General features: G+C 46.7%; 1 protein-coding gene across 3 annotated transcripts in view; it reads right to left on the bottom strand.

The window, feature by feature from the left end:
• ZNF532 (zinc finger protein 532) overlaps positions 1 to 11,727 on the bottom strand; it is a 137,744-nt gene extending 126,017 nt beyond the window's left edge. For 2 of the 3 annotated variants that reach the window (XM_075066885.1, XM_075066886.1), the window contains exons 1-2: positions 11,598 to 11,727; positions 8,629 to 8,737 (exon numbers count right to left, since the gene is read on the bottom strand). The gene's annotated coding sequence lies outside the window, so the exon portion shown is untranslated. Of the gene's footprint in view, positions 1 to 8,628; positions 8,738 to 9,180; positions 9,221 to 11,597 lie in introns of those variants that run through there. The other variant, XM_075066887.1, reaches the window with a different exon arrangement.
• Positions 11,728 to 12,036: the final 309 nt, after the last annotated feature.

Genomic DNA, 12,036 nt, shown 5'->3' with positions numbered 1-12,036 from the left:
ATTCTCTCTTCACTCTGAACATGCTTGGAATGGCTACGACAGTCATTGATGAGGTCATAAATGCAAAGGAGTTGTTCATCTGCTGAGTTTACCATTTGAAGACCAACATTATGACACTTGCAGAGCTACACTGGGGGATGTTTTCCAAGAAGCAGACAAAAAGAAAAAAAATTACCATCAACAAGGGCAGCATTTATACTTGGCATCAAAAAAGCAAATCATCAAGCAATGGAATAGCTCCAGGATGATCAAGCACATCCAAAACTACCCTCCCCTACTGGACACAGATGTGTCCTGGAGGATGGACTGATCACACCAGTTATGTGCAAAATACCACATGCTTCCAAATCAATCCTTAAGCTAATCAAATGTTTGTGTGCAAACACCAGATGCTCACCACCCCTGCTAATGTTTGGTCAGCAGCCTACCTTGTACAGAGATGTGCAAGTGTGGCTCAGACGAGTATCAGTGTGACAACATGTCTAGCGGTGGTGCCCTGTATGGAGACAACACCAAAGTTGATGAATAAATGTTTTCAGTCCTACATGTCAAGGCTAACTTCCCTAGGATCATCAAAGATCAGTGTCTTTTTTATGTAAGCAATGCATCCCGGATGACTGGAAAAAGACTAATGTAGTGCCCATCTTTAAAAAAGGGAAGAAGGAGGATCCGGGGAACTACAGGCCAGTCAGTCTCACCTCAGTCCCTGGGAAAAATCATGGAGCAGGTCCTCACGGCATCAATTCTGAAGCACTAAGAGGAGAGAAAAGTGATCAGGAATAGTCAGCATGGATTCACCAAGGGCAAGTCATGCCTGACTAACCTAATTGCCTTGTATGACAAGATAACTCGCTCTGTGGATGAGGGAAAAGCAGCGGACATGTTATTCCTTCACTTTAGCAAAGCTTTTGATATGGTCTCCCACAGTATTCTTGCTGGCAAGTTATAGTAGTATGGGCTGGATGAATGGATTATAAAATGGACAAGAAAGCTGGGTAGAATAGCGGCTCAACGGTAGTGATCAATGGCTCCATGTTGGCAGCTGGTACAAGCAGACTGCCCAAGGTCGGTTTAGTTCAATATCTTCATTAAGGATCTGAGATGGCGTGGATTGCACCTCACAAGTTTGCCAATGATACTAACTGGAGGATGGTTAGATAAGCTGGGGGGTAGGGACAGCATAACAGAAGGACCTAGACAAATTAGAGGATTGGGTCAAAGAATCTGATGAGTGTTCAACAGGACAAGTGCAGAGTCCTGCACTTAGAACAGAAGGAATCCATGCACCTGCTAAAGACTAGGGACCGAATGGCTAGGCAGCAGTTCTGCAGAAAAGGACCTAGGGGTTACAGTGGGTGAGAAGCTGGATATGAGTCGACAGCGTGCCCTTGTTGCCAAGAAGGCTAATGGCATTTTGGGCTGTGTAAGTAGGGGCATTGCCAGCAGATCAAGGGACGTGATCGTTCCCCTCTATTTGACATTCGTGAAGCCTCATCTGGAGTACTGTGTCCAGTTTTGGGCCCCACACTACAAGGGTGTGGAAAAATTGGAAAGAGTCCAGCGGGGGGGCAACAAAAAATGATTAGGGGGCTGGGGCACATGACTTATGAGGAGAGGCTAAGGGAACTGGGATTGTCTGCAGAAGAGAACAATAAGGGGGGATTTGATAGCTGCTTTCAACTACCTGAAAGGGAGTTCCAAAGAGGATGGAGCTAGGCTGTCTCAGTGGTAGCAGATGACAGAACGAGGAGTAATGGTCTCAAGCTGCAATGGGGAAGGTTTAGGTTGGATATTAGGAAAAACTTTTTCACTAGGAGGGTGGTAAAACACTGGAATGCTTACCTAGGGAGGTGGTGGTGGAATCTCCTTCCTTTGAGGTTTTTACGGTCAGGCTTGACAAAGCCCTGGCTGGGATGATTTAGTTGGGAATTGGTCCTGCTTTGAGCAGGGGGTGGGACCAGATGACCTCCTGAGGTCCCTTCCAACCCTGATATTCTATCATTCTATGATAACATAACATTTTCTCAAATATATAGCTAGATAATTGTTCTTTGTTTGTCATGTTTGCTACCATTGTGTTCCCTGGAGTGGGGTTCTCAGTCTTTTTCTTTCTGAGGCCCTCCCCATCAGGTTATAAAAATTCCACGGCCCACCTGTGTCACACCAACTTTTTTTCTGCATAGAAAAGACAAGGCTGGGTTTAGAGGTTAGCAAGCCAGGAAACTGTCCAGGACCCCACACCACAGGGCGCACTGTGATGTTACATTGCTCAGGCTTTGGCTTCAGCACCTGCTGGTGGGTCTTGCTGCCCCAGACTGCAGTCCCACGCAGTAAGGCTTCGGCTGTCTGGGCCCTAGCAAGTATATCACTAGCCATGCCTGGTGGACCCCTGAACAGAGGCGGCACGTATAAAAGGCCAGGGGAGGCTAAGCGCACCACCGCCAAATGGGTGGGCATCCCGCCTGCAGTCCAGCATGTGCTTCCGCCTGAGGCCCCAGTCCGACTTGTCCTCTTCCCAAATCAGCTCCACCGGCAAGGGAGCCTCATGGGAGGGGGTGAAGAGGCTGCCTGGCTCGGCTGGCCAGGGGGGCAAAGAGGTGCATGAGTGGCCAGCCGGCTGGCAGGCGCCAGGGGAGAAAAGGTGCACGCATATGAGAGGCTAACTGGCTGGCCAGCAGGTAGGTGGGGAGACGGGGCAAAGAGGCACACAAATGCATGTGAGTGGCTAGGCGAGGGGAGGGCTCTGAGTGAGAGGGCAAAGAGGCACGTGAGTGGCTGGCCAGCTGTCTCGGCTGGCAAGCAGCCCCTGGGGAGGGGGCAAAGAGGCGAGTGAGCGGCCAGCCGGCAGAGGGGATTGGGCACGAGAGGCACACCTGCATGAGTTGCTGGCCAGCCAGTGGGGATCTGAGGGGATTGGGCGCGAGAGGCATGCCCGTGTGAGTTGCTGGCCAGCTGGTGGGAGTCTGGGGGATTGGGCGCAAGAGGCATGCCTGCGTGAGTTGTTGGCCAGCCAGTGGGCAGGTGGGGGGATTGGGTGCGAGAGGCACGCCTGCGTGAGCTGCTGGTCAGCCGGTGGGGGTCTGGGCCTACGAGGCATGCCTGCGTGAGTTGCTGGTCAGCCAGCGGGTATCTCAGGGGATTGGGCGTGAGAGGCATGCCTGCGTGAGTTGCTGGCCAGCCGGTGGGGGTCTAGGGGGACTGGGCCCAAGAGGCATGCCTGTGTGAGTTGCTGGTCAGCTAGCGGGGATCTGAGGGGATTGGGCATGAGAGGCACGCTTGCGTGAGTTGCTGGCCAGCCGGCGGGGATCTGGGGGAAGGTGCAAAGAGATGCAAGCGGCAGGGGGGGTCCTGGGGAGGGGGAGAACAGGCGCAAGCGGCAGGTGAGAGGGACGAGCGGTGCAGGGGGTGGAGCATGGGCAGGGCTTCCAGGAGAGGAGGCTGAGCAGAAGTGGGCTTCAGGGTGCGGCCACAACCTCCCCAAACAGAGGAGTCATGCGTTGCCCATGCCCATGAAATCTGCTCATGGCCCCCCACGGGGTCCCGGACCCTGGTTGAGAACCACTGCACTGGAGAAATGGCTTTCGAATAATACTAAACTCAACCCATTTCTGACGACACTATATTATCAAAATTTCCACCGACCAGAGACACAGAGCTGAGAGCCACAGGAGACAGCAAGTGCCTCCTGCCATGCTGTGGAGGGTGACACCACTGAAATTATGATTCTGTAGAGTTTACAAACAAATGACACCTCCCTTACCTTTCTAACACTAACCTGCCTTATGGAATGAGATTTGAGTACATTATACTCCCAGATTATTAGTATTTGGCATTGTAAACTAAAGGCAACATTAAAAGCAAACTATCAAATATATATGATGGAATAAAAATTGCTGTAACAAAAATATAATATTCTCTCTTTTTAATTCATTTTACATTATTCTATTCTGAAGGACAGCAGAATCCATACTAATACCTGGGAGACTGATTGTCAATTACTGACATTTTGTGAATTAGCAAATACTGTAAGCCAACAATTAACGAAGACAATGCATCACGAAATGTACTTTGTTGATTGTGACAACTGTCGTTTGGTTTTAATTTTTTATAATACTTTGTAGTGTACTGTGATATATTTTGTAAAAATAATGAAGTCTTGAGCTCAAGCAATGTGCCATTTTAAGAAAACATCTCAGGAATTAAAGCATCTGAAGTCTATAGTTGGGATGGTGAAGCCATGGAGACCCCAGACACATACAGGTATCCATGCCAGACAGAAAATATCCATAGTGTATTTCTATAATTTGGCAGAGAGAACAGCCAAGGATGTAGGTCTATGCCTAACAGCTTCCACTGGGATACAAAACTAATTTGGGTGCCTCAGGAGGCATTGGTCTGCATCCATTTCTTCACATAGGGTGCAACAGCAGCTCCAGACAGGTTAAGCAAACAGCTGGAAATCAGCATTATATTCCCCTAGCTTTCTGTAGTTCCTAGAGACAAAGCTCTATCAAACAGTCTTTGCTTATGGGTTCAGGTTTGGGATCTTAAAAAACATAAAACTTTTGTACAGAATTTGGCTGTGAAATCTTTACTATAAGGTATGGCAAGACCACTATTTGTGTATGCACCTTAGTTGAGTTTTACAGTTATGGACTACCAAGCAATGGCAATTCCTATGCTTATACTAGCTAACTGTTGGCAATTGTTGTTTTGTTTTTAAATTATGGATACTATATCTTGGAATTTTTTAATGTCTGATTTGTTGAAAGGTTAGTTTTTGTTTTCACAATTGTTATAATTAAACTAACAAAGCTTCCATATTTAAAAAAAAATCAATCACACAGTGATATTTAAAAAAAAATCACTGGTGATTTATGACTCTTCGGAAGCTTGAAAATCTACTTCCTCCTTCAATCATCAATTGTCTACAAAGCAGGCTGTTAATGTAGAATTAACTTCTTAATGGAAACGGGGAGAAAGTGAAAGAGAAAGAAAGGAAATTCTCTGGAGTTTCATCTGGAGTTCTCACTCCTAACGGCCTACTTCTTGGCTGTGTTTTTGTTGTTGTTGGGGTTGTCTTTTGTACTTTTTAAGGCAAAGTTACATTATACATTACTTGCTCAGGATCAGGTTAATAGTCAAAGAACCTGGCCAACTGGCTTGCCAGTTGGTGAGCCCTCCTCTTCTGAGTACACTAGGAAGGGTGCCAAATTTCTAAATATCTATTCCTCTTTTTGGTTCTTCCCTTCTGTATATGCCTTGTGTGCCCATGTCCCATTCTTCTAGTCAAAAAGAACCAAATGTGGTTTTTCAAACTTTGTTATTGCCAAGCTTTGGTTGGCAGCAGGAGGGCAGATTTTTCACTAACGTGATAATAATAAATAGCATTTACCAGTAGATCTCAAAGCACTTTACAAAGGAGGTCAGTGTCATTTATCCCCATTTTAGAGATGGGAAACTGAGACAGGAAGTGACTTGCTCAAAGTGACTCAGCAGGTCTGCAGCAAAGCCAGGAGCAGAACTCAGGTCTCCTAACTCCTCATCCAGTGCTCTATTCTCTAAGCCAGTGGTCTCCAAATTTTTCAGGGGTATCCCTGTCTACACAACCACCCCCGAGAGCGGGGCCATGACTCCTGTGGAGGGAGTGGGGAGGGAGAAGTGAACAGGAGTAAGGGGAATGGGTCTGCAACTGGGGCAGGAATGGAGCCGCAACTGGGGGCAGGGCTGGGAACAGAGCCCCGGCTGGGGGCGGGGACAGGGCTGGAGCTACAGCAAGGGGCTGAGGCTGGGGGCAGGGCCTGGGCTGGAAGCAGAAGTGGCAGTGGGGAGGGGCTCGGTTAAACTCCCGCCCTGCCCCCCATGAGGGCTAGCCTGGACCCACCATGCCCTCCCACAAACGGTCCTTTGCACTCCCTGCTCCACAGTTTGGAGAGTGCTGCTCTAGTTTAGGCCATGACACAGCACTGCTTTCCCATCCACTCTCTGAAGCTGAGCAGACCATCTCCACAGTAAAACTGTGGAGGAAGATGACAGACATAAAATTGCCTACATTTTGCTAACAAATTTGATTAAATATGGTACGTCGAGTTTTGGGTCTATCAGCCACAATAGTTTCTCTTTAAACTGAGGACAAGCCCCAAAACCATCTAAATCCACAAAACTTCTCTTTTTGCATGCTATTTTGAAAGATTATTACAAAAATAGCTCTCTCCTACTCTGATATCTTTTGTATGTAAAATGGGCTGAAAACTTTAAGTTACAGACACCTGAACATAAAGAATTTATAATGGTAACTTAACAGCTCCTGAAATCCTGAATCTAACAAAAAAGAGAATAATATTCTAATTACACTTTTTTCCATTTATTTCCTCCATTCAGACTAATACAGTCTTCTGCAAAGTGGATGGCAACTCTTGCTCAAAAGCAGCATGAAGCAGCTACAGGGAATCTCAGTGAGAGCACTCCAAATCAGGCAAGGCCTGTCTGCGCAACACCAGCAAAGAGAACAGGCCCTGAAAACATTAGGGTCAATATTTTCACATTCAGTTCCAGGAATCAGTATGCATATGGATGTTCTACCTTACAATCATACTTCGAAGAAACAGAAACCTAGCTGTTTCATTCAAAGGAGACCTCGAACCTGATAAATCATTATCCCTCTGTTCAAGATCAAATACCCGAGATAATCCTTAATCCAAGATGAGCTCATGATTACTGATACAGAGGACCAACCCACTAACATTAAGCAGCATTTTCAACTGAAAAGGTGGCCTACGTGGAAAAACCAAAGCCACCAGAAGTACCATATAAACCAGCATCTATTCAGGTTTCTCATGTTACAGTATAAACTTCCTCACAAATGTAAAAATGTAAAATAAGACATCCTTTCAAAAAATAAAAATTAAAAATGTGTAATGCAGAACTAGTGCCAAATCCAAATAAAACAGATGAATTGAACAAAACTCAGTGTAAGTACCTACAGTTTTAAAATAGTATACTATTCTGGTGGGGAAAAATGAAATGAAAGATGTTCCCATGTAACTCTATGAATTTTAGCTGACACTTGGAAAAGAGCATGCATCATCATCAGCAACAAATACTATTCCTATTATGCAACATGGATTCGTGTTTGCAAGCAGAATTCTGCTACAAATGTTTATAGTCAAATATAGAGCCTCTGCACTCAGAACTTATGTAAACTATTAAAAGAAATCATAGCATAGTGATTTGTTAGGCATTTTACTCCACCATGCAAGCTATTCATTACCCTATCAAATTTGAGAAACACAATATATTATGCCTACATATAAAACTCTATAAAATATATTCTGGGTAAACATTTAAAACATGCAACTTTCATTATATCACAATTCTCTTCCAAATACCTCATGTAATCTACTGCAGTCAGAAATAAAAAGGTTCCTTTATATTTGTCACTCTGATACAGACACCCTACCTATCAACAGCCACCATACAACTTACCCAATCCAAAAATTCTCAAGGCTTTTAAGACTGTCTACTTTATTCCCCTGAACACAAAGAAAAAAAAACTCATTTCACACTAGAATAAAATACATTTTCAATATTTTTCCTCCATATTTTTCTTGACTGTAGATTTATAAAACCAGTTTACATCCAGAACTGGTTAGCTTTGTGAAAATCATACTGGATAAGATTCAAGAGTTGCTGATTTCCTGTTTTAGGAAGTAACAGTTCTAGCAAAAGAATCCCCAAGGCAAAATATTTAGTGTTCCAGTGTGTAAGCTCTAACAGCCTTTGTTCTTCCCTTTGCTATAATCATTACTGCTTTCTTCTCTCTCTCTCCCTCTCTCTGAAGCCTCCAGCTTTCAGTATAAGATGCAAATGCCAGCTCAAATCTAAGTACACATTTATTTTTTAGATGACAAAAAAAACCTGTCCATTATCTATTGCTGTGAAGCTTTGGTTAAAAGTAGTCATCGCTTAGCAGCTGATGCGCTGCCCATTCCTATCCTTATTTCATAACTGCTCAATATTATAATTTATGTCACTAATAATCCACTGGAACGCCATCAAAGCTCTAAAATATATCCTTCCACTTGGCTGCAAAATGCTCTCCGTGTAAAACAGTTTAAGAAACACAATCAACTTGGAATGTTTTATATATATTATACACCTATACATAAAACATATATAAAATACCGGTATTACATTAAAGTAGTTAATTCAGAAATAATAAATAGGCTACCTAGATTTGGCCATGCAATCAATATCTATAAATAATTAGATGGAAAATTCTAAACGTGTAATGCTGTACTGCAATGCAGAATAGCTCACTGCCATGTGGTCCACAATTTATGATTGTCACTCAGAGGCCTATTCTGTATGACTGAATAGTGAAAAAATCCTCCTCTATGAGATATATAAATGAAGATATTGTATTTAGCCTGGGTATCAGTAAGTCTTTACAAACAACAGCTTTAATCCCATTAAATTTGGATGAAGTTAATAGTATTTCTTCACCTACATTTAAACCATTGTTTTTTCACCAATGTGTCAAGTGTGCAAACAGGAGTCAGATTTAGTTTTTGTATACATGTAGCTTCATACTGTTGTTATAGTCATACTCAAAATGCCATATCTCACCTTGTGAACCTTGACCTTTGAAAGATTTTTTAGCCAATGCTCAGTTATTGTCAGAGATGCATTACCTCTGCAAATCTGAAAGGGTTAAAAGCAGCCCCAATCAATAGGCCTACAAGAAAAAAAAAGAGAGAGAGTATGTCTTATAGCATGTTTGCAATGCTTTTATGCACAATTCTACAACAATACTGTTTCCTTTGGCCTTTAAGAAAGGCACAGCACCCCCCTTCACATCTTATAACTAAGAAAACCGTAAGACAACACCCTGTAAATAAAACAGCATGCAAAGCAGCATTCGTCAGTCACAAGCATAACTATAATTACAAATCATTCAATCCATTTTTATTTCATTTAACCAGTGTCCCACCCTTGCAAAGCAAAAATATTTTAATAAGGGTCATAAATCTCAGCTCTTGCCCATTCTTTAAACATAAAAAGGAATGAAAAGCTAAAGTAATCTCAGTTACTGCAAATATGTAAATTTATATACAGAATCCTTTATGACTACATTAGCCACATACCAGTGCTGTGTGTCTAAAGTGTGCATTCACATACTGTTTTGGGATGGTATCTTTCTGCAAGCTCCTCTGCTTTTGGCTGCCATGAAGGGAGGAAGCTATCCCACTGTAGTAGCTCAGTGACTGCATTGTGTTCAAGAGCTGATCTGCCTCAAACCAGTTTCAGCCGGTTCTGGTCACCCTACATAAAAAGCTATGGCAACCCTCGCTGAGTTGCCAACAAGTCCCTGAAAATCGCAGGGGCTCTTTTCTTCTTTGTGTGTGTGGGTGATTTCCATTATGTCCCCCTATTTCAAATATATCCCCACTACATACAAACATCCTTACACCCCAACTCCACCCCACAAACATTCCCTTCCTCTCCTCCCCCACTTACCTCCCACAACCTGGCTGAAAGCTGTGAGCTGTGTGTCTGTAGCTAACAAAGAGACTGCAATAAAAATCCTCAAAGGATCTCTCTTGCTGCACAAGGCAGACTCGGCCGCAGCGGTGGGGTGACTGCTAACCAAGGTCTTCTCTGTCTCCACTCCCTACAGTACAGGGTGGCTGCCGATTAACGTCATAACTGCCCCCTCATGCCAGCAGCTCTGGGGTGGCAGCTAACCAAGGTCTTCTCCTTCCCATCCTCCCATCTCTTCACAGTATTTGGGACAACACTAATAAGTGTTTTCTCCTTCCACACATCATTTTTCTCCCCACCCCACAATCCACTTCCAGAAGAAATCACTTCTTTGTCCCGTCCCCTCCCCACACCCAATATCACTGTGGTGGCTTCTTTTGCCTCTCAACCCTCTTTAGGGCACTGGTGGAAAAGAGTTGTTAACCAAGGTCTGATCTTCCCCTACACCTTCACAAACCACAGTGGGCACGGAGAGGGTGCTGCTAACTGAAGTCTTCTCATCTCCCACAACCTCCATCCCCAAATGTGACTCTGTCCTGATCAAGGTCCGCTCAACTTCCCAAAGGTCTGGAATGGCTCCTCATCAAGGCCTTTTCTGCGCCCACCCCTCTCAGCACTGGGATAGTTCCTAACCAAGTTCCCCTCTTCCTCCTCCATCCTCCAATCCAGGGCCTGGCTTCCTCAACATACACTTGAGAGTGGCTCCAAATCAAGATCTATTATGCCCCCATTGCTGTCCTGTCCACCATCAATCTTTTCTGTGCCCTTTCCCATGTCCTCAGTAAGGTGGTGCCTCAACATGATTTTCTCTGCACCACCCCAACCAATCCCCCCATTGGCATAACTTATCACCGGTTTCTTCCCTCCAACACTTCCTCTTAAAGAAGCAGCTCCTGATAAAAGTCTTGTCTCTCTCTGATCCTCACCCCATCTTCTCCCCACACAGAAATGGTTCATAGCCACAGTCTTCTCTATATCCCTCACATGCATCTCCTCCTCACTCTGGGGCGGCTCCTAATCACAGTCTTTTCTGGTTCACTCACTCGCCGTCCCTTCCCCTCTCTGGGACAGATCAAAACCACAATCTTCTCTGCATCCCTCGTTCCCATCCCCATGCCTCACTGCTTGCCCCCATCCCCTCAATACACTGGGGGAGCTCCTAACTAAGGTCTTCTCCACACCTGTCATCCTCATCTCTTGCTTTCACTGGGGTGCTCCTAACCACAGCCAGTCTCCTCCACACCCTACACCCCCATCCCCACCCCTCACTGGGGGGCTCTTAACCATGGTCAGTCTCCTCCACACCCTTCACCCCCAACTCCACCCTCACTGGAGGGCTCCTAACCACAGTCTACTCCACACCCTTCACCCCCACTCCCGGGGGGGGGGGCTCCTAATCATGCTCCCTTCTGCATTCCTGACACCCATCTTCCCCCCACAATGGCAGACTCCCAACCAGTCTCCTCTGCACTTCTGGCCCCCACCCCTTCCACACTGGGGGGAGGGGGGGGGGACTCCTAACTAGAATCCCTCCATGCTCTCCAGCACCAAACTAAAGCCCCTTCCTGTTCAGAGGGTAGCTGAGGCCTGGAGGCCGCAGGGGCCCTGCCTGGAGGAGAGGGCGCTCCCCTGGGAGGCCGTGGTGCCTACGCCCTAACCCCCCCAGCGGCTGGAGGCAGGGGAGCCGCTAACCATACCCCGCCGTGCTGGACTTTGCAGCCGTCAGGCCTTAGCAGCTGTACCGCTCCGGTGACCTCGGCCCTGCGCGCCGGCGCCGGCTGCCTCCCCATTACGGAGGAGTCCCCCCAGTGAAAGACAGGGGGACACCCTTTCCCCTCCCCCCGGCGGCCCGGGAGCCCCCGGGCGGCGGCGGCGGCTGCTGCAGGAGCGACGACGGCGGCGACAGCCGGGCCCGGGGAGAGAGCCGCGGCTGCCGCGCTCCAGGCCGCTCTGCCCCAGCCCAGCGGGGCCTAGTGCGAATGGGAGCAGCAGCCAGGCCCTGGGGAGAAAGCGAACCCGCTGCATGCACACGCCGGACCCCCATGCAAACAGACCTGCTGCTGCCCTGCAGGGCCAGCGACCCACACCCGGGGGGCTGCTCCTGCAAGGGGGACCTCGGGCAGACAGGGCTCAGGGCTCTCTCACTGCCACTGCAGCCTGCAGAGAGGCCTGGTTAAAAGATGGTTGAACATAATGGCAGAGAGAGAGAGACACACTCTGGCTGGGACTGGAGGAAAAGGTGGGGGTGGGGGGGTGCCTCTGTGGCTTGTCGAGAGAGGGAAGAGATCGCCCGTGTGATCCGATTTTAAGCTTCTCCCTTGCTGGGTAGAAGGTTAGGGGCTTTTATAGGTGTGTTTGGAGCATTTCCTTTGACAATGTGGGACTCCTTGGGGGACAGAGAGGGCAAAGGAGTTAAAAGCCAACCATACATGTCTAAATCGCAGACAAGGGGAGCTCAAGTGCACTTAACGGGGGATCTGCAATTTAGGGTTT

This window comes from Chelonoidis abingdonii, chromosome 6, assembly GCF_003597395.2.
Source record: "Chelonoidis abingdonii isolate Lonesome George chromosome 6, CheloAbing_2.0, whole genome shotgun sequence".
Lineage (NCBI taxonomy): Eukaryota > Metazoa > Chordata > Testudines > Testudinidae > Chelonoidis > Chelonoidis abingdonii.
Note: the sequence above shows the minus strand (reverse complement) of the source record. Positions and strands in the feature narration are given on the sequence as shown.